General features: G+C 43.7%; 1 non-coding gene across 1 annotated transcript; it reads left to right on the top strand.

Annotated features, from left to right (window-relative positions):
- The first annotated feature begins 777 nt into the window (after positions 1-777).
- On the top strand, positions 778-851 carry TRNAI-UAU (transfer RNA isoleucine (anticodon UAU)). Its single transcript has one exon. It is a non-coding gene; the product is annotated as a tRNA-Ile (tRNA).
- The last annotated feature ends 19,888 nt before the right edge of the window (positions 852-20,739 follow it).

Below are 20,739 nucleotides of genomic sequence, written 5' to 3'. Positions count from 1 at the left end.
AAGTTTTATTGATACAAATTAGTTTGTTGTTTTGTTAGTACCAATAAAGTAAAAGTTGTATTGGTCGTGATTACTTTTCCATTTGGTTTTAACAATAACATATAAATGTATACCAAAAACATAATAAATTTGTGCCAATAAAGTTTGCTAGCGTTTAAAATGGACCAACTTTGTTATTGTTGAAACTTTCACTCCTCTCCCCTCCTAATCTTTTAGATCCAAATTTTAGATAGTTCTAGTCAGCCGTGTAATTGATTTGTCAACCTTACATGGCAGTACCAAATTTTACAAATAATTTCTAAACTTTCATGTTAGAACAAAATAGGAACAAAAATTCTTGTAAAACATCGTTTGACATTTTAGTAAACTGTCAATATATATATATCTCACCCACATTTTTTCTTTTTTGAAAGATAAGAATTTTTTTTTTTTTTTTTTTAAAGATAAGAAAAAACAACCGAAAAAAAATCGTAGAAAATCGGGTGCCCAAGTGGGCTATCTCACCCACACCTATGTTCCGCTGATCCAAGTAAAAAAATTGAAACAATTAAAAGTTAACCTAGGGATTATAAAAGTCACACAAACACAATTACACAACGACAGAATTTTTGAAGTTTGTTAACTGAAACATTTAGGTGCAGTTTATAATTCGGATCCACTTTGTAACAGCGAATATACTCGATTACCTACCTGAAATATCCACCAGAATGTTACGCGAGTCTTAAGTAGCAACAGTGTCTACAATTTTAATGTTAATGAGATATTGATTAACATCAAAGTCCCGTAGCTCAGTTGGTTAGAGCGTTGGTCTTATGAGCCGAAGGTCGCGGGTTCGAGCCCCGCCGGGACTAATATTATTATTTGTTTTTCCGTATTCTGCAACGGCCAATGAATACTTCGTTTTAAAAACAATATTTATTCACATATATTTTGATTATTAATACTTTCATGTATTTTTTTTTAAAATATATTGAAAATAAACTTAAAAAGACTAGTTGACTACATTTATACAACCGCTGGAAAAAAAAACACAAAATACTCCCTTCGTATCAAATTAATTGGTGTACATTGACTGGCACAGAGTAACAATACAATAAATAATATTCCCTCTGTATAGAATTAACTAGTATTGACCCGTGCCACGCTCGGCTTTTGTTATGTTTTAAAAGTGAATTTTAATTATTTTTTTAAGTCATAAAAGAGTACAAATGTATTTCAGTTCGTGTTTCACTAAGAAAACAGTGAAGATATAAATTTAAATCAGTATTGTTGTGGGCAAAATTACCATGCCTACGTGCACCAATGAAGATGTGACACCTGGCACGTATTGCGCCCCCTAAGCAGAAATCATGCAAAGTCTACTCCGGGGCATGAGTATTAATCTAGGTATCTACAATGTATGTATTTAAGTATGTATAAATGTACGTATAAAACCTATACCTGGAAAAGGGCTTAATTAGTATGTATCCCAAGTGAATTACTAAGCACAATAGGCCCAAATAGCCCACTATTGCTACAGGGGATCAGAGAATTGTAAGGAGAAAGGACACGTGTCCTTCTCCCATTCCCCAGCCAATCATGTAAGGGGAATATTAGGTCATTCCCACAAAAACCTAGTACTATAAATATTCCCACTTCCCTAGAAAAAGGGGTCACAATCAATACATTCTAGAGCAATTGCTGCTCTGCCTTCTCTCTACTTTCTCTCTCTATAAAAATACAATCTTGTTTAATCTTTAAAAGTTACCAAGAAACCTCCAAGGTATCTCACCGGAAAAACCCCACAACATTTGGCGCCGTCTGTGGGGAGGTACGGTAACATGGAAGATCAACGACAGGACAACGATGCTGGGCGGCCTACGCGCGTAGAGCGGCCACCCCTCGAAAGAGAAATGCCGACTGAACATCATACGCCGGCCACAAGAATCACTGAAGATGCCGCACGTACATTTGCGGCCGGGCACACCCCTCGTCACACTGCCGAGGTAGAGGTGCTCAGCGAGGAGGACGACCAGGCCAATCGCACCCCTCCTGGAGGACACCTGGATCCTCGGGTGGATACGGTAATAGAGGAGAACCCTGATATGCCTGTCTCTGTGGGTGCTCTTCGGGCTATTTTGGCTGAGTTCCAAGCTGATGTGGGGAAGACAGTTAATGCTGAGGTACAGAAGAGTATGCTGATTTACACCACTGCTGTGGCTGCAAATCATGAGAGGCCGGCAAGCAATAGGCCAACACTTTCTTTGCGCCCCCCAAATGTCTGGACCAGGCTGACAGGCGTGGACCTAAGGAGACAGCCGCCAACAAGTCAGCCCAATCAGGCAATGTCTTACCTACCACGCCGAATGCCACGGCGGCTGATCGGAGAAACGTCCCGAGGACGTGAGCAGCCACGCGCAGAGCAGTTGCCCGACTCTGAGTCTGAACTTTCTGACACTGGGTCAACCCCCGTCATGCCGGATAGACCTCTCCCTCATCCAACTTATACGCATCTGAGCCAGGCACGTCCAGGGGCCACCCGTCCAACCCGTCAAACTCGCGGACGCGAGTCCTCCCTGCGGCTACCCTACTCCAGGCGTCAAGACCCTGTATATCACATTCAGGAGGGGGTGTCCAACATGGCCCTAGGGCACACCACCCCTTTTGCAGACTCCATCATGAGAGCCCCGAGGGAACCCAAAGTCAAGCCGCCCAACATTGATGCTTACGATGGTACCACAGATCCGGACATGCACCTCTTGGTCTACCGGCATCACATGTATGTCCAAGGAACAACTGACTCAACCTGGTGTAAGTATTTTCCGGGCACACTCAAAGGAGTAGCCTCTAAGTGGTTCGAGAGACTTCCAGCCGGAACCATTCGCTCTTTTTCGGAGCTCGAGCTATTGTTCTCTACTCGGTTCATGGCTCACAAGGAAGAGAAGAAGACGAGCATGCATCTGAGTAGGATTCAGCAAGGGAAGGACGAGTCCCTGAGGAGTTATGTGAAGAGATTCAATCTAGAGGCAGGGCAAATTCCGGATTTGCCAGATGATGTTGCATTCGATAACTTCATTCGAGGGCTTAAAAAGGGCTCTTTCAAGTTTGATCTGGTAAAGAAAAGCATCCGAACAATGGCAGAAGTGCTGGATGAGGCGGAGGCCTTCATTCATGCAACAGAGATTTGCAGCGTCCCGAAAGACCCCAGAGGAAGTGATACCGCCGAGCTAGCGGCAAAAAAGGAGAAATTTGAAAAGAAGAACCGGCCTAACGGGACGTGGGCTATTGCAAAAGAATCAGACAGGGCCCCCGGAGCGGCAGGTCAGAAACGACCCAGAACTTATGATCGGGAGCGATTCGAGTATAACACAGACATGTACACAATCCTGATGGACGTCGGGTCCAAATATGACATTGATCGTCCATTTCCCATGAAGTCACCACCAGAAAGTAGGGACCCCAAACTGTACTGTCACTTTCACAGTGACATTGGGCATGACACCAATGAATGTAAGAGCTTGAAAAGGGCATTGGACGGCCTAGCCACCAAGGGGTTCTTAAAAAGTTATATCAGCAGGAACACGGGAGGTTCTGGCAAACCCTTCTACAAGAAAAACAAATCCCCTCCCTCGGAGGAAGATGGGAATCGTACCGACCCAGAGTGCGTGGCAGTCATCTCAGGAGGATTGGCCGCCGGCGGGCCGACCATGAGGGGCCAGAAGGATTATGCCAAGCGATTGGGGCAAGTGATGCTGTCCGGCAAGGCCACAGTTGACCCGTTTCCAAAAGTTGAAATCGGCGAGGCCGACCGTGGGAAAATCTCCACCCCGCATGACGATCCTTTGGTAATTGAGTTAAAAGTTGCTAACCTAAGGGTTAGGCGTATTTTGGTTGATACAGGAAGTTCGTCGGACATAATTAGTCTAGAGTGCTTGAATCGGCTGCAACATGATCCCTCAAAAATTGAGAAAATCCACTATCCCATTATAGGCTTCGGAGGTAGTGTCATCCACCCAGTCGGCATAATTACCCTTCCTCTGAGGATGGGAAATAAAAAGGAATCTCGGCAAATGGATGTCCGTTTTCTCATAGTGAAAGATCTGACGGCATATAACATCATCTTGGGGCGTCCCACGTTGAACAGGGCAAAGGCTGTCATTGTGACTCATCTGATGCTTCTTAAGTTCATTTGTGACGATGGGAGCGTCAGCACTATACATGGTGACCAGCAACAAGCTAGAGATTGCTACCTAACCACCTTGAGTCCAGAAGCATGGGGGACGGGTGAAAAGGAAGGGACGTCGAGTAACAAACGAAAATGTGGCGACACGCAACCCAAGGTCGTCAAAGAAACATTAACTATCTCAGCAGGGCACATGGAAGAGAGACGCCCAGAGCCTGTTGGGGCCCATTTCAATGTGGTTTTAAACACAGACAAACCTGACAGAGTAGTGCCCATCGGGATTTCTCCTGACGACCCGCTGGCGGCAGAGTTGGTCCACCTTTTGAGAGAATTTGAAGATATCTTTGCTTTCACGGTGGACGAAATGCCGGGTATTGACCCTGCTGTGGCCGTCCATAAGCTGAATGTGGACCCAAACTTTAAACCGGTTCGTCAGAAGAAAAGGAACCATGGGGAAGATAGAAATCAGGCGGCAGCCGCGGAAATACAGAAGTTGATGGAGGCTGGGTTCGTCAGGCCTAGTCAGTACCCCGACTGGGTTGCTAACGTGGTCCTCGTCAAAAAACCTAATGGTACCTGGAGAATGTGTGTTGATTACACCAACCTCAATAAGGCATGTCCAAAGGACAGTTTCCCATTGCCCAAGATTGACCGGCTCGTCGACTCTACAGCGGGGCATGCCATGATGAGCTTTATGGATGCCTACTCAGGGTTTCACCAGATTCCGTTGTGGCCCGACGACCAGGAAAAAACGTCATTTGTTACTGAACAAGGCCTTTACTGCTACAAGGTGATGCCGTTTGGGTTAAAAAATGCACCGGCCACCTTTCAGCGTCTTATTAACACTGTGTTCATTAAGCAGCTCGGCAGGAATATTGAAGCTTACATTGACGATATGATCGTAAAAAGTAAGCTGAGGGCGGCGCACATAACTGATCTCAGAGAGACATTTGAGACTATTCGAGCTTACAACATGAGGTTGAATCCTAAGAAGTGTGTGTTCGGGGTGACGGCAGGCAAATTCTTAGGTTTCTTGATTGATGAAAGAGGAATTGAAGCCAACCCAGACAAAATCCAGGCAGTAATTGATATGAGCTCACCAAAGACAGTGAAGGAGGTCCAGCGGCTCACAGGTTGCTTGGCCGCCCTGGGCAGATTCCTTTCCAGGGCTGGAGACAAGTGCCACTACTTTTTTAGGTCTGTCAGAAAGAAGGCCAAGTTTGAATGGTCGGACGAGGCCGAGGCGGCATTGGTCAGATTAAAGGAGCACTTACACACCTTGCCTCGTCTTGTTAGTCCCTTGCTAGGAGAGACTTTGTACATGTATCTCGCCGTGTCCGAGCACTCGTTGAGTGCCGTTCTACTGACAGAGAGGGAGGGAATACAGATGCCGGTATACTTTGTCAGTCATGTTCTTCAAAATGCTGAAGTTAGATATCCTACAGTGGAAAAGTTTGGGTTAGCTCTGTTCATGGCCAGCAAAAAGCTCCGTCCTTATTTCTTAGCTCACAAAATAGTGATCTACACCGATCAGCCGCTCAAACTGCCCTTCACAAAGCTGGAGGCGTCAGGACGAATGCTGAATTGGGCAATAGAGCTGAACGCCTTTGATATCACCTATGAGCCGAGGAAAGCTGTCAAGGGGCAGGCATGTGCCGACTTCATTGTTGAAATGACGAGGCCAGACTTTGCCAAGAATACAAGCATAGTGTGGACAGTGTATGTAGACGGCTCATCCACACAGAATGGATGTGGAGCAGGGATAATCTGTCACTCCCCAGAAGGAGATACTTTTGAATATGCTATGCGATTTAACTTCCAGGCGTCAAATAATGAAGCCGAATATGAAGCCCTGCTTTGTGGCATTAAAATGTGTAAGGCGGCAGGCGCCGAGGAGATTGTAGCACTATCTGACTCCCAACTGATTGTGAGCCAAGTTAATGGGACCTACGAAGCTAGGGATCCGACTATGGTCAAATACATGCAGGCCGTCCATCAGGAAGTAGAGCCACTGAAAAGTTTTGAAGTAAGGCAAGTCCCTCGCTCGGAAAATAACCAAGCTGATGCCCTATCAAAGTTGGCAAGTTCCGCGTCTTGTGATACCCCTCGGCACGTGTTTTGGGAGGTAAAAGAGCACAAAAGTGTTGAGCAAATGGAAGTGGAAACTCTTGACAGAACGTCCACATGGATGGATGACATAGTAAACTTCAAAATGAATGGAGTCTTGCCCGAAGACTCAAGGGAAGCGGCAAAACTTCAAAAGAAATGTTCTTGGTTTGAAATGTGGAACGGCACCCTCTACAAAAAGGCCTACTCCCGTCCTTTGTTAAGATGTGTAACACCTGAGAAGGGGCAGGAAATTCTAGAAGACCTTCATCAGGGGTTGTGCAGCTCGCATATTGGTGGAAGGGCTTTGGCTGAAAAGACACTTCGAACCGGCTATTACTGGCCGACCCTTAAGGAGGACGCAATCTCACTGGTCAAGAAGTGTGACAAATGTCAGCGCTTTTCTCACCTAATACATCAACCGGCACGAGTTCTGACGCCCATTACAAGCCCAATTCCATTTGCTAAATGGGGGATGGATCTCCTAGGCCCATTCACGACCGCACCAGGAGGAAGGCGTTATGTCATCGTTGCTGTAGATTACTTCACCAAATGGGTGGAGGCAGAAGCACTCAAAAACATAAAAACTGCTGATGTGAGAGCATTCATTTGGAAGAACATCATGACTCGCTTTGGGATTCCACAGTCTATCGTCTTTGATAATGGGCCCCAGTTTGAGACGCCTAAGCTGAAAGAGTGGCTGGCAGATCACGGTATACACACCTGTTTTGCATCAGTCGGACGACCCCAAGCCAATGGTCAGGTTGAGGCGTTCAACAAAATTATCTCTGAAGGAATGAAAAAGAAGCTTGACGAAGCCAAAGGTCTATGGGCTGATGAGCTGCCAAATGTCTTATGGTCCATCCGCACCACGGCTAAGAATTCAACCGGTGAAACACCCTTCTTGCTAGCCTATGGCGCCGAGGCTGTCCTACCCATAGAAATGTGTGAGCCAACGTTGAGAGTCATGCTGTATGACGAAAATGCTAACTGGGAGACAATGAAAGCAGCCTTGGACTTTCTGCCCGAGGTTAGAGGAAATGCAGCGCTCAGACAACAGCTGTACAAGATAAGGATGGCAAGAGAATACAACAAGAGAGTCTCTAATAGAGTGCTCAAAGTGGGAGATTTTGTCCTCAGAAAAATGGAGTCCACAGGACGAGCAAATGAACAAGGTAAGCTGACGCCCACTTGGGAGGGACCTTACGAGATCTATGATGAAGTTAGAGATGGAACCTACCGCATTCAAGACATGCAAGGCCGCCCTATTTCGCGCACTTGGAATGCCGACAATCTCAAGAAATATTTTTTCTAGATATGTGCTAAGCCTTGTCTTACTTACCACGATCCATTGCCCAAGGGGCGGCCTCTAATGGTCATAGTAGGGTAGTAATTACTTTTGTAACCGGCTAAATTCGCCTTGCAAAGTTATAAATAATACTACTCTATTTGTCTCGTAATATTTATTGCTCGCACAATGAATATAAAAATATACACTCCAATGCATAACCAAAGCCTAATTGTATGACGGCCTGAGAAGTGGCCCAGATTAGCAAAAAACTCAGCAAGACTAATTGTTTGAAGCCTAAGAAGTGGCCCAGATTAGCACCAAGTTGTAGGCTGATCACCTATCCAACTCCCCTCCCAATATAAGCAAGCCGCTGGCCGACCAGTACAGCATAATAAGTGCCAGCGGCACGAATAAACTTAAATCGTAAGTTATTTGTTCAAAAGCCCAGCGGCATGAACAACTTTGAAACATAGGTTGTTCGCTCAAAATCCCAGCGGCATGAACAACTTGGAAACAAAGGTTGTCCGCTCAAAAGTTCAGCGGCACGATTAACTTCGAAACTAAGGTTGTTTGCTAAAAAGCGCGGCGACACGCATGTTTGGCCGGCCAGTCCATTTGACGAGCATGTCTAGCGGCAATCATACCTATTGATTGACTTGCGCCAATCAATATCGTTATAGACATGCTCGCCAAAGAAGGCGACGACCACAGTGGGGCCTAGCACATGCTCAGTTGCCAGCGGCACCAACCACTTGGAAACAAAGGTTGTCCGCTCAAAAGTTCAGCGGCACGATTAACTTCGAAACAAAGGTTGTCCGCTCAAAAGTTCAGCGGCACGATTAACTTCGAAACAAAGGTTGTTTGCTCAAAGTTAGGCGGCACGAACGTTTGGCCGTACAGTCCATTTGACGAGCATGTCTAGCGGCAATCATACCTATTGATTGACTTGCGTCAATCAATATCGTTATAGACACGCTCGCCAAAGAAAGTGACGACCAAAGTAGGGCCTAGCACATGCTCAGTTGCCAGCGGCACCAACCACTTGGAAACAAAGGTTGTCCGCTCAAAAGTTCAGCGGCACGATTAACTTCGAAACAAAGGTTGTTTGCTCAAAGTTAGGCGGCACGAACGTTTGGCCGTACAGTCCATTTGACGAGCATGTCTAGCGGCAATCATACCTATTGATTGACTTGCGTCAACCAATATCGTTATAGACACGCTCGCCAAAGAAAGTGACGACCAAAGTAGGGCCTAGCGCATACTCAGTTGCCTGCGGCATCAACGTGCTTAGTGTACACTCGGTTGCACCTTGGCAATCATACCTATTGATTAAGCCTATTGATTAAGGAATAATCAAATTATGAAGAGCAAGTAAATGCGAGATAAAAGAAGCATCAAAAAACCTATTTACTTATAAAACAACGCCCGTAGAAAGGCGTGTAAAAGTAGCTCAGAATTCTTGACCAGAAAAAAGAAAGAAAATTGTTGTGTGCTCAGCAGGCACAATGATACAGACGCCATCAGCGCCAAAACTTTACAACATAATTGTTTTTGCCCTTAGGCACGGGAACGCTTGAATAAAATTTTAAAAAAGCAGGAAAGGAAGCAAATCAGGGAGCGGCCGCATCGTCCTCGTCATCAGATGATACAAACTCAGGGGGCGGCTGACCAAGACGTTCAGCAGCCAACACAGCGGCACTGTGCTCCATTCGCCGCTGGAACCACCCAAGATCATACTCTGACATGTGGCTCTCCCAGGCGTGCTTAACAGCGTCCTTGGTCGCTTGTTCCCCCTGATCATAGGATTCCAGAAGACGCTCACGCAAGGTGCGAACTTGCGATCTGGCCGTCTCCAGCTCCCCACGAAGATGCTCGGCTTCCTCAGCCGCCTCTTTGACCTGAGGGTACTCCCGCAACTGGTCCTGAAGCGCCCGTATTTCCGCCACCGCTGTCTTGGCCTCCTCGACCATTGCCACCATGTCCTTGTCCTGCGCCAAGATCTTCTTAAGCAGCTCGGCCTTGTCAGATCTCAACGCAGCCACCTCCTTCGCTTGAAGGTCTATGGTCGTCTGCATCTGCAGGCGGACCTCTTCAATGGACTTGAACGCATAGTCGCCATGGTGGGTGGACTCAGCCACCTGAGCTTTGAGCTCCTCAGCAGTGCGGGTCTTCCAACTCTTGCAGAATTCCATGCGGCAGAACAACTGCAAAAGAAGCTACATATTAGTAAATGACTCTAAAAGAGAAGACAAGTACAAGCAAGTTGGAAATAGACTTACGTCGAGAAGAGTGGCCTGGATCGCACCAAACTGGGCGTCAGTCTTGCGGCCAGGAAGAGAAGCAACATACTCTGCGGGGACGGCCTTAAAAACCTTGCGGCATATAGCCACCCTATCCTTTGACGAATAGTGGGGAGTAGCAGGTACGTTCTCGTCCTCGGCAGCAGCTGCATCCTTCCCTTTGTCTTTGGCTATAGGAAAAACAACGGCCTTAGGATGACGCGGAGAGTAAGAAGAACTGCCAGAGGAGGCTCGATACGTCTGAACGACGTTCGAATAATACTTACCGCCCGAAGACCTAGCTCGGCGGGCCACCTCCGCCGGTATCTGAGAGCGGACGTCGGCCGGGATTCCCGAAAGAGGGTCCTCCAGCTCGTCCGGATGCCCACCGGACCTCGATTTGGACACCAAGTCCACCACCAGAGACGGCTTGTCCACGCCCATCTCTTCGTCATCAGGGCATCCCCCCTCAGCAACCTTCGACTCGTCTTTCTTCACGAGACGGCGAGGTAGGGGTTTTGGCTTCTTGAAGGTACTCGGAGTCTCCGAGCCAGCCGGCACAGCTCTCTTCTTCAGCTGGGACAGAGTCGTCCCCTTCTTCTTCCCTGACGCCCTAGCCGCGTCCTTAGCTTGCTAAAAAAGAAAGGACAGTCAAATATTAGGCCTCGTCATCTATCGCAAGTCACTCACCATATAGTGGCTCGTCATTAAAAAGGACGCCCATCTTAAAAATGACGGCGTACCTGATCAATCACAAGTCACTCACCATGTAGTGGCTCGTCATTAAAAAGGACGCCCATCTCAAAAATGACGAGGCGTACCTCATCAATCACAAGTCACTCACCATGTAGTGGCTCGTCATTAAAAAGGACGCCCATCTCAAAAATGACGAGGCGTACCTCATCAATCACAAGTCACTCACCATGTAGTGGCTCGTCATTAAAAAGGACGCCCATCTAAAAAATGACGAGGCGTACCTCATCAATCACCAGTCACTCACAGAACAGTGGCTCGTCATTAAAAAGGACGCCCGTCTCAAAAATGACGAGGCGTACCTTTTCAATCACAAGTCACTCACAGAACAGTGGCTCGTCATTGAAAAAGGACGCCCGTCTTAAAAATGACGGGGCGTACCTTATCAATCACAAGTCATTAAATAGTGGCTCGTCATTGAAAAAGGACGTCCGTCTTAAAAATGACGAGGCGTACCTTATCAAGTGCAACACTCATATAAAAATGGCTCGTCATAAAAAAGGACGCCCGTCTCGAAAATGACGAGGCGTACCCTATCAACCACGAGTCACTTGTAAAAAAAGGGGTGGGGGTGGCCCGTCTTAAAAGGTGACGAGGCGCACCTTGGCAACCACAGGAAAAACACTCACAAAGGGGCCCGTCATTAAAAAGTGACGAGGCCAACATTAGCAAACCTGGGTCACATGTCAGGATATCGGCTCGTCACTAAATAGACGTCCACTATAGACAATGGACGGAGGAAGCTTAACTTGCAAAAAACAACCTAAGAGAATACTCACCTTCTCCTCCAACTCGGCCTTGGCTTTCTGCATCTTGGCCTCATAGATGTCCGCCATCCAATCGGTCATATCGCCTTTCCCGGTATCCGCCGCCGACAACTTGCTCATTCCTTCCTCTGAGAACAAAAGAAATCCAAAGTTAGAAAAATGAATAAGACCAAGGCAGAGCGGCACATAAATTGGCATACAACCTCGAGTCATGGAATATCCTAAGCCTACGGCCGCTAGAAAAGCCTCGTTCCGAAACTGGCTAATGTGCGGCAACCATCCGGCCGGCACATGGAAACTCTTATCCACTGTTAAGTGGTAAGTGTTGGCCCTGAACAGGACCATTATCTGATCCCACTCTTCGGCAGTAAGGGGTGGAAGGGGCTCGTCACGATCCATGAAGTTGGCGTTGCAGTTCTAACGGCTCATTCGCTCATACATCTCCTGGTCGTCCGTGTAAAACACGACCCACCTCTTCCTCCACATATGCCACTTGCTGAGCTTGCCGACCACTGTCTGGTAGGTACCACGGCTGCTCAGATTAAACCACCCTTTGGCGGCACTGGGGGAACGAGAGAGGGAGACCAGATGCAGAAAGGCGTTGGAGGACGGCTCCACGTCGTTCAGCGCACATTTGGCAATGTAGCCAAAGATATCCGCCCATGAGTTGGGGGTCAGCTGGGCCACCCCAATATTAAAACCATCTAACACCTCCACAACGAAGGGGTGTGGAGGGAATCTCATGCCGAGTTTTATTGACGCGGCATACACAGGGAATTCTCCCTCGGCAAGCAGGCTGACGGTCGAGTCCAGACCGGCCGGCACGCGCATTTGGTACCCTTCCCCCACGCAGAGGTCATCCCTCATCTTGGCTCCGTGCCTGTCTAGCCACCGCATCCAGCCCACGTTTGGGTGAATTTCTGACGGAAGCAATTGGGCCTCCTCCCGTCCTCTGGGCCTAATAAGCTGGGGAGCAGCTTCTTGCTCCTCGGCGGCCGATGACAATGGAGCGACGCTTGGCTCCCCCACTGCCTGGCTCGCTGTACCCTCCGACGAGCTTGCCGCCTGCTCCACCGCCTCGACGTACTCGTCGATCTCTTGAAAGAGTTCGGCAAATTCTTCGTCGACTGCCGAGGCGGTGGAAGAATATCTCTCCCTAGGAGGTGTCGATGCTCCTTCCCGCAAGCGCAGGCGCGTAGGATCTGCCGTTTGCTTGGTTCTAGCCATGCCTTCTGCATAGTGAACGAAGCACGGCTTAGGGGTGACCAACAATGAAGAAAAAGACGCGATTGGACGTCCGCCCCGACAAAAGATGAACGGCGGAAAAATCTTAAATAAAACCTTTAAACCCTTACCTAGTACTAAGAGGTCGGCCGCTAACAAAGAGAAAAATGACGAGAGGATAACAAAAACAAGAAAGGCGAAAACTAACCTTGAAAGATCTGCGAAGTACTTGGTGAAGAACAGGATGAGTATCGCGAAGAACGGGATGAATTTCGCGAAGAACAGGATGAGTTTGACGAGGAAAAGGATGAGTCTCGTGGTGGCCGGAAATCGCCTGATGGTGGTAGGAACACGCCGGAAATCGCCTATGAGAGCTCTGTGAAAACGAAATGTAAAAAAATGAAATTTACCCCCCCTCTATATATAGGGAGGGGCAAAATAGAGAAAGGTGACACGTGTCACCCCCTCAACACCTGACCCAACGATGAAGATGCAAATCAAAGATCAAGAAGCGATACCCGGAAAGTGTTTCCAGAAATGCCCTTCTTGAGGGGCAAATGTTGTGGGCAAAATTACCATGCCTACGTGCACCAATGAAGATGTGACACCTGGCACGTATTGCGCCCCCTAAGCAGAAATCATGCAAAGTCTACTCCGGGGCATGAGTATTAATCTAGGTATCTACAATGTATGTATTTAAGTATGTATAAATGTACGTATAAAACCTATACCTGGAAAAGGGCTTAATTAGTATGTATCCCAAGTGAATTACTAAGCACAATAGGCCCAAATAGCCCACTATTGCTACAGGGGATCAGAGAATTGTAAGGAGAAAGGACACGTGTCCTTCTCCCATTCCCCAGCCAATCATGTAAGGGGAATATTAGGTCATTCCCACAAAAACCTAGTACTATAAATATTCCCACTTCCCTAGAAAAAGGGGTCACAATCAATACATTCTAGAGCAATTGCTGCTCTGCCTTCTCTCTACTTTCTCTCTCTATAAAAATACAATCTTGTTTAATCTTTAAAAGTTACCAAGAAACCTCCAAGGTATCTCACCGGAAAAACCCCACAACAAGTATATTACTTGACATTAATAGAAAATATGAAAAATAAAGGGGCATGCAATTTTTTGGAGGTGAATGGGCATGAAATTTTTTGGAGGTGAATGGGCATGAGATTTTTTGGAGGTGAAGGCAGTGGCGGATCTTGAACGTTTTTACGCCGGTAGTAAAAAATTAAGCAATACACTATGTAATTATACAATTATACACAAATTTTAGGGGGACCGTAACCAAAAGTACACTACAAAATTTTCCAGTCGGGGGCCGGGCCCACCCCAACACTAACAAAGATACGCCCTTGGGTGAAGGGGCATAAAATTTTTTGGAGGTGAAGGGGCATGAAATTGGAGAAGGAAAGAGACCATGAAATTTAAAAAACAAAATGAATATGTTTTCAAGAAGTTCAAGTATGAACATAGTTTAGATTGGTGTACTGGTCTGCATAGAGTAACAACATAACGCAGAGTACATAATACTCCATCCATATAGAATTAATTGGTACACTTTAACCGACACGGAATAACAACACAATTACATAATAGTTCATAGAAGTTGATTTTATGCTTCAGACATTATTAAATATATATTCTAAAAATTAGAGTATTGCAACTAAAGAAACTGCAAAAATTATATTTCTTGCATACGACAAAATAGTGATGTAAAATCCAGAGAGAGGGTTTGATTTATTGTACCACCCTCAAAACCTTACCAACTTGACTAGCTGAGATTCATATATTTATGCTTGTTATTATTCACATACTCTACTTAGTAGTAAGTAGGTATTAAATTTTCATGGAAGTTATTTATGTGATTATTGGTCGATGATCCTATGAAAACTATTACACTTTCTATAGGAATTGCAATTTGTATGAAGTTCCACTTCACCGATACTATTTGTTAGCAATCAAACAAGCCCATATTGCTATAAGTGGCATTACTATAAGTGGCATGTGAGTTTGTGTTTGTCAACCATTGTTGTGTGAAACAGATCTAGTTAATCCTTCAAAATCTATGTACATTAACTTATAAATACATTAATATGAAGTCTAAAACAACTAAATTTTTATATTATCTTTAATTTTTCGTGTATTATATTGGAGTAAAAAAAAAGCTTAAAGCATTAGAAAACCATGAATTAAACATCATGTCATAAGTCTCATAAGCATCAACTAGCTATAGAAATGTTCTTTCTTTATCTAATGTGATGTTTATTAATTTGCATCACTTACGCTCTACTCCCTCCGTCCCCCAGTTTGACTTTTTACACTATTCACATAATTCGCTTTGACCCTATTTTAGTTCTAGTATATGAAAACTAATGTTAGTATATAATATATTGTTGGTTTCATCTTAATATATATTTCAAAATATTAATATTTTTATAAGTTTTTATAATATGTAGTTAAATAAATTTGTGGTCAAAGTTGTGCATTGGCAAGCGTGTCCAGTCAAAACAGGTCGAGTATTAAGGGACGGAGGGAGTATTTGTTCTGGGGGTAAACCGTACCGAAGGAAAATAATTTTCCTTACTTTCCACTGTTTGTTTAAACCAAGCCAACCAAAAATAAGTAGGGTAGAAATTTTCCAAAGAGGAAAATACATTTTCCTTTGCAATAGTTGGAACGCCACACTTTCCCTTCTCTTCCTATGTCTCTCTCCTCTTCCAACGTGATTTGTCTCTCCTCCTTTGTTGTGTTTTTGTCGATCTCAACACCGATTAAGTAAAAAATTATTTGAATATTATTTGATTTTAGCTCTGCGGATAAATGAGTGTTATTTGTCTAAAGTTAATCATAATTCTGATGAAACTTATTCTCCAATCTAATTTCATCTTTTTGTGTTGATATCTTTCTTCTAAATTTGATGAAGAAGCCATGATCGCCTGATTTTACATTGTCATAATTTTGTGTTGATTTTTTTTATGAAATTTCAACAACTGAATATTTCTAGGTTTCTGGGTACTTTTATTCCCCCTAAAATTGTTCCATACAAACAAAAAAGGGTAAACTACTTTTCATTTGGGTTTTCCTCCGAAAAATATTTTACATTTTCCTTTGTAAAGGTTTTCCGTCAAAATAAACAGAGTCTTACTTCCACTAGAAAATAAATTAAACAAATTGTAAGATAATCTAATTAAAAAATGACTTGTTATGATAAATACGGTGTGTACTTTTGTAAGTCATGAATTTAATGAATCTTTTCACTTTACGGATTACATATATTTTGATCAAATATTGAGCTCAAGAAAATTTTAGAATTTTAACTGTTCAAAATAACAACTGGAACATCGTTTGGGTCAGGCACTAATTTTAATGCTAAACTAGTTTTGGGCTCGGGTGATGTCTCGGGTTACTACATTAAACATTCACATTTATTTATATATATTTTTTGCAATGATAACATGAAACATATAATAACTTATTGGTAAATTTTTTATTAACGAGTGAACGACCCATAAGCAAAGAGTCACGTATCACGTATATTTTATTATAGATACCTTTTACGCTCTCCGTCCCTGAATACTCGCACCGCTTTCCTTATAAGGTCGTCCCGGATTACTCACACTGTTTGTATAAATGGCAAACTTTTATTAAAATTATACTTACTCATGGACCCACTTATATCCTTACTCCCTAAAAAAAACATTAAAAAGTGAGTCATTTCCCACTATCCCCTTAAAAAGTTGACGCATTTCCACTATCTATATTAAAAAAAATATTTCACTATCAACTACTCCCTCTGTCCCTTAATACTCGCACCACTTTCCTTTTCGGGCCGTCCCTTAATACTTGCACCACTTCTATAAATGGAAATTTTTATCAATATTATATTATTTCTCACACTTACCTACTACCCCACCTACACTCCTATTCTTTACAAAAATTATTTAAAAATTCACATCCTTCACTCACCACTCCCCACCTCTTACACATTTACCACTAACAATATTAAAAAAAATACCCCCTATCAACTAACACCATTAAATTAATAAGTCAATTCAAATGTCTTAAACTCTGCACCGGTCAAACCGGTGCGAGTATTAAGGGACGGAGGGAGTACCATCTAATTAAATAATAAGTCAATTACATTGCATTAAACTCTATACCGATTAAATCGGTTCGAGTATTACGGGACGGAGGGAGTAATATATAGTATAGATAGTGTATCAAATTCGTTATGCAATTCCAAACAAGTTCCACTTTCCATTAAACTAAAATTAAACTATAATCTATAATAATTTAATAAAAATAATAAGAAATTATGAGAGGGCATCTTTATCCAAAAGCCCTGTCATTTGGTTGGTCTGCTGTCATTGTGATTAGGGTTTGTCGAATTTAATCAAAACAAAATTCCCAATGACAAAACTATTACGTATAACCGTAGTTGGTGTAGAGAGGGATTGGAGTCATTAGGAATAGGCGGGTCCATCAATATATTGGTTTTAGAGTAATTTTTTTGTAGTAGTATTTTGGTAATTTCTTTTATAAATCAGCTAGTCTGCAATCTGATTACTTAACTAACCGTTAGGGCGTGTTTGGAGGTAGCGTTTGAGGTAGTAGGTAGCGTTTTGACCTATTCAAAACGCTACTTGTAAATATGCAAGCGTTGATGAGGTAGCTGATATAGACACCTACTTTTGTCCCCATTCCCGAAAGGGAAAGGTTCGATGATGAAAGCATAAATCTTCACTTGACAACGCATCTCCTATAAAATAAACGAGTCTCAATTCCCCTTTTCATTTCACCCGAAACCCGTTATTTATGGAAACCTGCTAAAAATAGTAACTGCCGTAAAGGGTAGCATCTAAAAGTGGCATGTCATAAAAGATAGAAACCTGTCAGAATTAGGTGTTGCACTCCAACGTAAATCCTAAATGAGATAGAAAACTGCGAAAATCCTATTCCTAATATGATTCGGAAATAAGAGTTACGTATTAATTAAAATCCTAACGAGCCTAGAGTTCGTAACGGGCCCTGACGCATTCCGTCATAAAATTGATACGCACTAAAAGACTCGATTAAGTCTCAAACTCTACGGATTTCAGGAATCCGAATCTGGCTAAGAAAACAAGCCCATACCCTATTTTCAACGCCTGGCTCTGGGCGCTGAAAATACCTAGGTACGTGTTCTTTCCTAATTCTTTGTGGATTAGAACTCTGCAATTCTATCTTTCCACGAACTCTTCTCTATAAATACAGCCCCAAATTTGACGTGAAAAGGACACACAACGCACAATTCATATTCTGAGTATTGACTCCAACCCTTAGCCTAAGCCTCACGCTGCGAAATTGTTCACGCGTTCTGTCGCAATCGATCCATAAATCGAACAGAACGTATCCTGTCCCATAATTGAGATTCGTTAAATAAAAAGGAGAAATAGCAAAGTCAAAGTGGTTAGTTTTCTGAGAACCGTGATGCACCTCTCAAGGGTGCGTCGTAATGTGTCCCTTTTCGATGATTTAATTGCTTTCCTCGCCCTTTTTATGAACTGTTAAACTAACTAAACCTGATTGTTCTACCACGCCTAACAAATATAATATTTTTGGAAAATTGGATTATCATGCTAGGTCCCTTAATACTATTTAAATCAGATAATCACGACCGATCTAGTATTATATGTTGCATATTGCTAAAACAAACTCAGATTAGTTTAATAGTTAACGCATGTCCCTTCAATTATTTATGCTGAGCTAGTAAGGATATCCTGCCTCTGGAGTTATCGACGAGCGAAGTACTCCTCTCGGTAGTTACAGTCCCCCGAACCCTCAATCTCTACCTTGCGGGTGTATGTTGAGAGATCCCCACACTAGGGATCACAAGGGAACCTACAACCATCGTGGTCAAACATAATTGCACTCCCTTTATGTCACGATAACCGGGTTTTTTCAGTTTTTCTCATTGTTGTTAAAAACTGAATGGCGACTCCTATATTACTAGTCAATTGGGTGTAAACTCACAGGAAATCCAATTACACTTGATTGAATAAAAAGAATCGTCACACCCACGAGGGACGAGGTCGCGCATTAGCCTCGTGCTTTTTCGACCCCCTCACAGTGGCGACTCAACTGGGGATAGTGAAGGAAATACTCGTGCTTGTAGGTAATCAAAATAGCCGAAGGGTGAAACGATCCTACCCCGCGTTTATTTCCCCATCAAGTTGGGACGACCTGAAAATCAGCATATTAATGTGAACGGGCAGAACCGCATAACGAATCTCGGCTCCCTCGGGAGTTGGGACTAAGGATACCTTTTTCGCCAATAGGGGGGTGCATACGCCGCACAGGTTGCCCACTCGGTACTTGTGCAGGTAGTACACCTATCCCGAACCCAATCGCTCGCTCATTAGGTCCATCTCGCCTGCATGCCCCCTTGGCTTGCACTTGCGGGTTGGCCTCTTGAGCGAAATTCGTCTGTTGAAGACACTACCTCGACCGGGGCATGTGTTGGATCTACGATAGAAGCGGTACCAAGCCAGGCGCAAATAACTACCCATAGAAGCCTATCATAAACTACATGACATGTTATTATCGCCTCATGATGAATGTTAGTTATGTGTAGCGAAATATGTGATTGTGTGTGACAAACTATCCTAGAAAACCAACGACCTTAAAAATTGCCCAAACATTCATAGACTAATTTGCCAAAGAGTTATACCGAAATACGTGTTCCGCAAACCCGAACGATCGCCACAAAAATAAGCGACGCTCGGGATGGCCTGTAACGAATCCCACAAACGCTGCACAACGCGTAAATGATGTTATTAGGCAAGCACGCAAAATCGAAGTCGCATAAACAAAAGTAGACGCAAACAGAATACGAGTACCAGTCAGGGACGCATTTTCAGCGCCCCTGGCTGGGCGCCAAAATTTCTCACGCCCACTGCTGGGCGCTGAAGTTGCCCGCGCATAAAAAAATATATGTAGCAAAAAAAAAACTTTTCGAAAAATTGCTGCGAGGGCGTATGAAAAGGCACTTGATTCTAAAAGCGACTTGTAAAACATAAAATAACTCTTTGTGTCGTTGTTAGGCTTCCTATGACGACAATGTTCGGCACCAAAACCGAGCATGCTAATGAAATAACCTTGAATGTCACATGGGCAAAGTATTCAAAAAAATGATGTTCGATTAAAGTCTTCAAGAAAAATAATGTTCGAATAAAAAAGTAAGTAAATCCGAGTCTAGACTAGGCTATGCCAAAGTACAATCCAAATCCTGAAGTCGTAGTTCTCTTAACCATAGAATCGGTCCTAATGCTTGGTGTCGTTCCGCAAGTTAAAAGGTTAAACCATATTGAGTCTCCCTTTCTAACATTTAAATCAATAAGCACCCGTATGTAATTGTCACCCCTTGCTAAGAGTCTACGGCCTCAATACTCTCTCTCACCCATAAAAAGAATATGTTATGTATTTGCAAAATGGAAACGGTCACATTCTGAAAATCATTCCCCCATAGTCGCACAACCCCCAAAGTGAACCTAAGGTGTCAATACCATTAGCAAAAATTAATGGCCTCAAGGCTTATAATCGCATTGGGTCACGACTATCATAGCCCTCTCGAGTCACTCGCTCCTTGAAATACTGCTAAGTACGGACTAAAAGATTTTCCATGAATGCAACATGACCAACCATGAAAATACCAAATCGGCATGCCATAAGGCTACCATTGGGGTAAAGCAATACACACTAAGAAAGAAGCCGCACTAATGATTCCAGTCTTGCAAAAATAAAAAAATCGATCTTCCCAATTAACTACCTTGCCAACATTAAGCAAAATGGCGCATGACAAATGAACACCCAAGGGTTAAAATCTAAAGTGTCAACCAACGAAAGTTATGGTCCAATTAGCCTAAGTCTGAGAGTCGCTTGGTCAAGTATTATAGGCTTATGCCACGTCATTATTTTGAGTCTAGGCCACCTCCTTGTATTCATACACGGGTTATAATCAGAAAGATTAATGAAAGTTCAAGTCTAAATCACAACTTCCAATTAAATCTCAGAAACTGGAATCTGAAAAGAAGCAAAAAGTTATTTTCGATGCAATTCTTTTGTTAAATTTCAATAAGGTAAAAACAAGATTTCGAATCTACGCT

This window comes from Spinacia oleracea, chromosome 6, assembly GCF_020520425.1.
Source record: "Spinacia oleracea cultivar Varoflay chromosome 6, BTI_SOV_V1, whole genome shotgun sequence".
Lineage (NCBI taxonomy): Eukaryota > Viridiplantae > Streptophyta > Magnoliopsida > Caryophyllales > Amaranthaceae > Spinacia > Spinacia oleracea.
The sequence above is the reverse complement of the archived record's forward strand: the minus strand, read 5'-3'. Positions and strand labels throughout refer to the sequence as shown.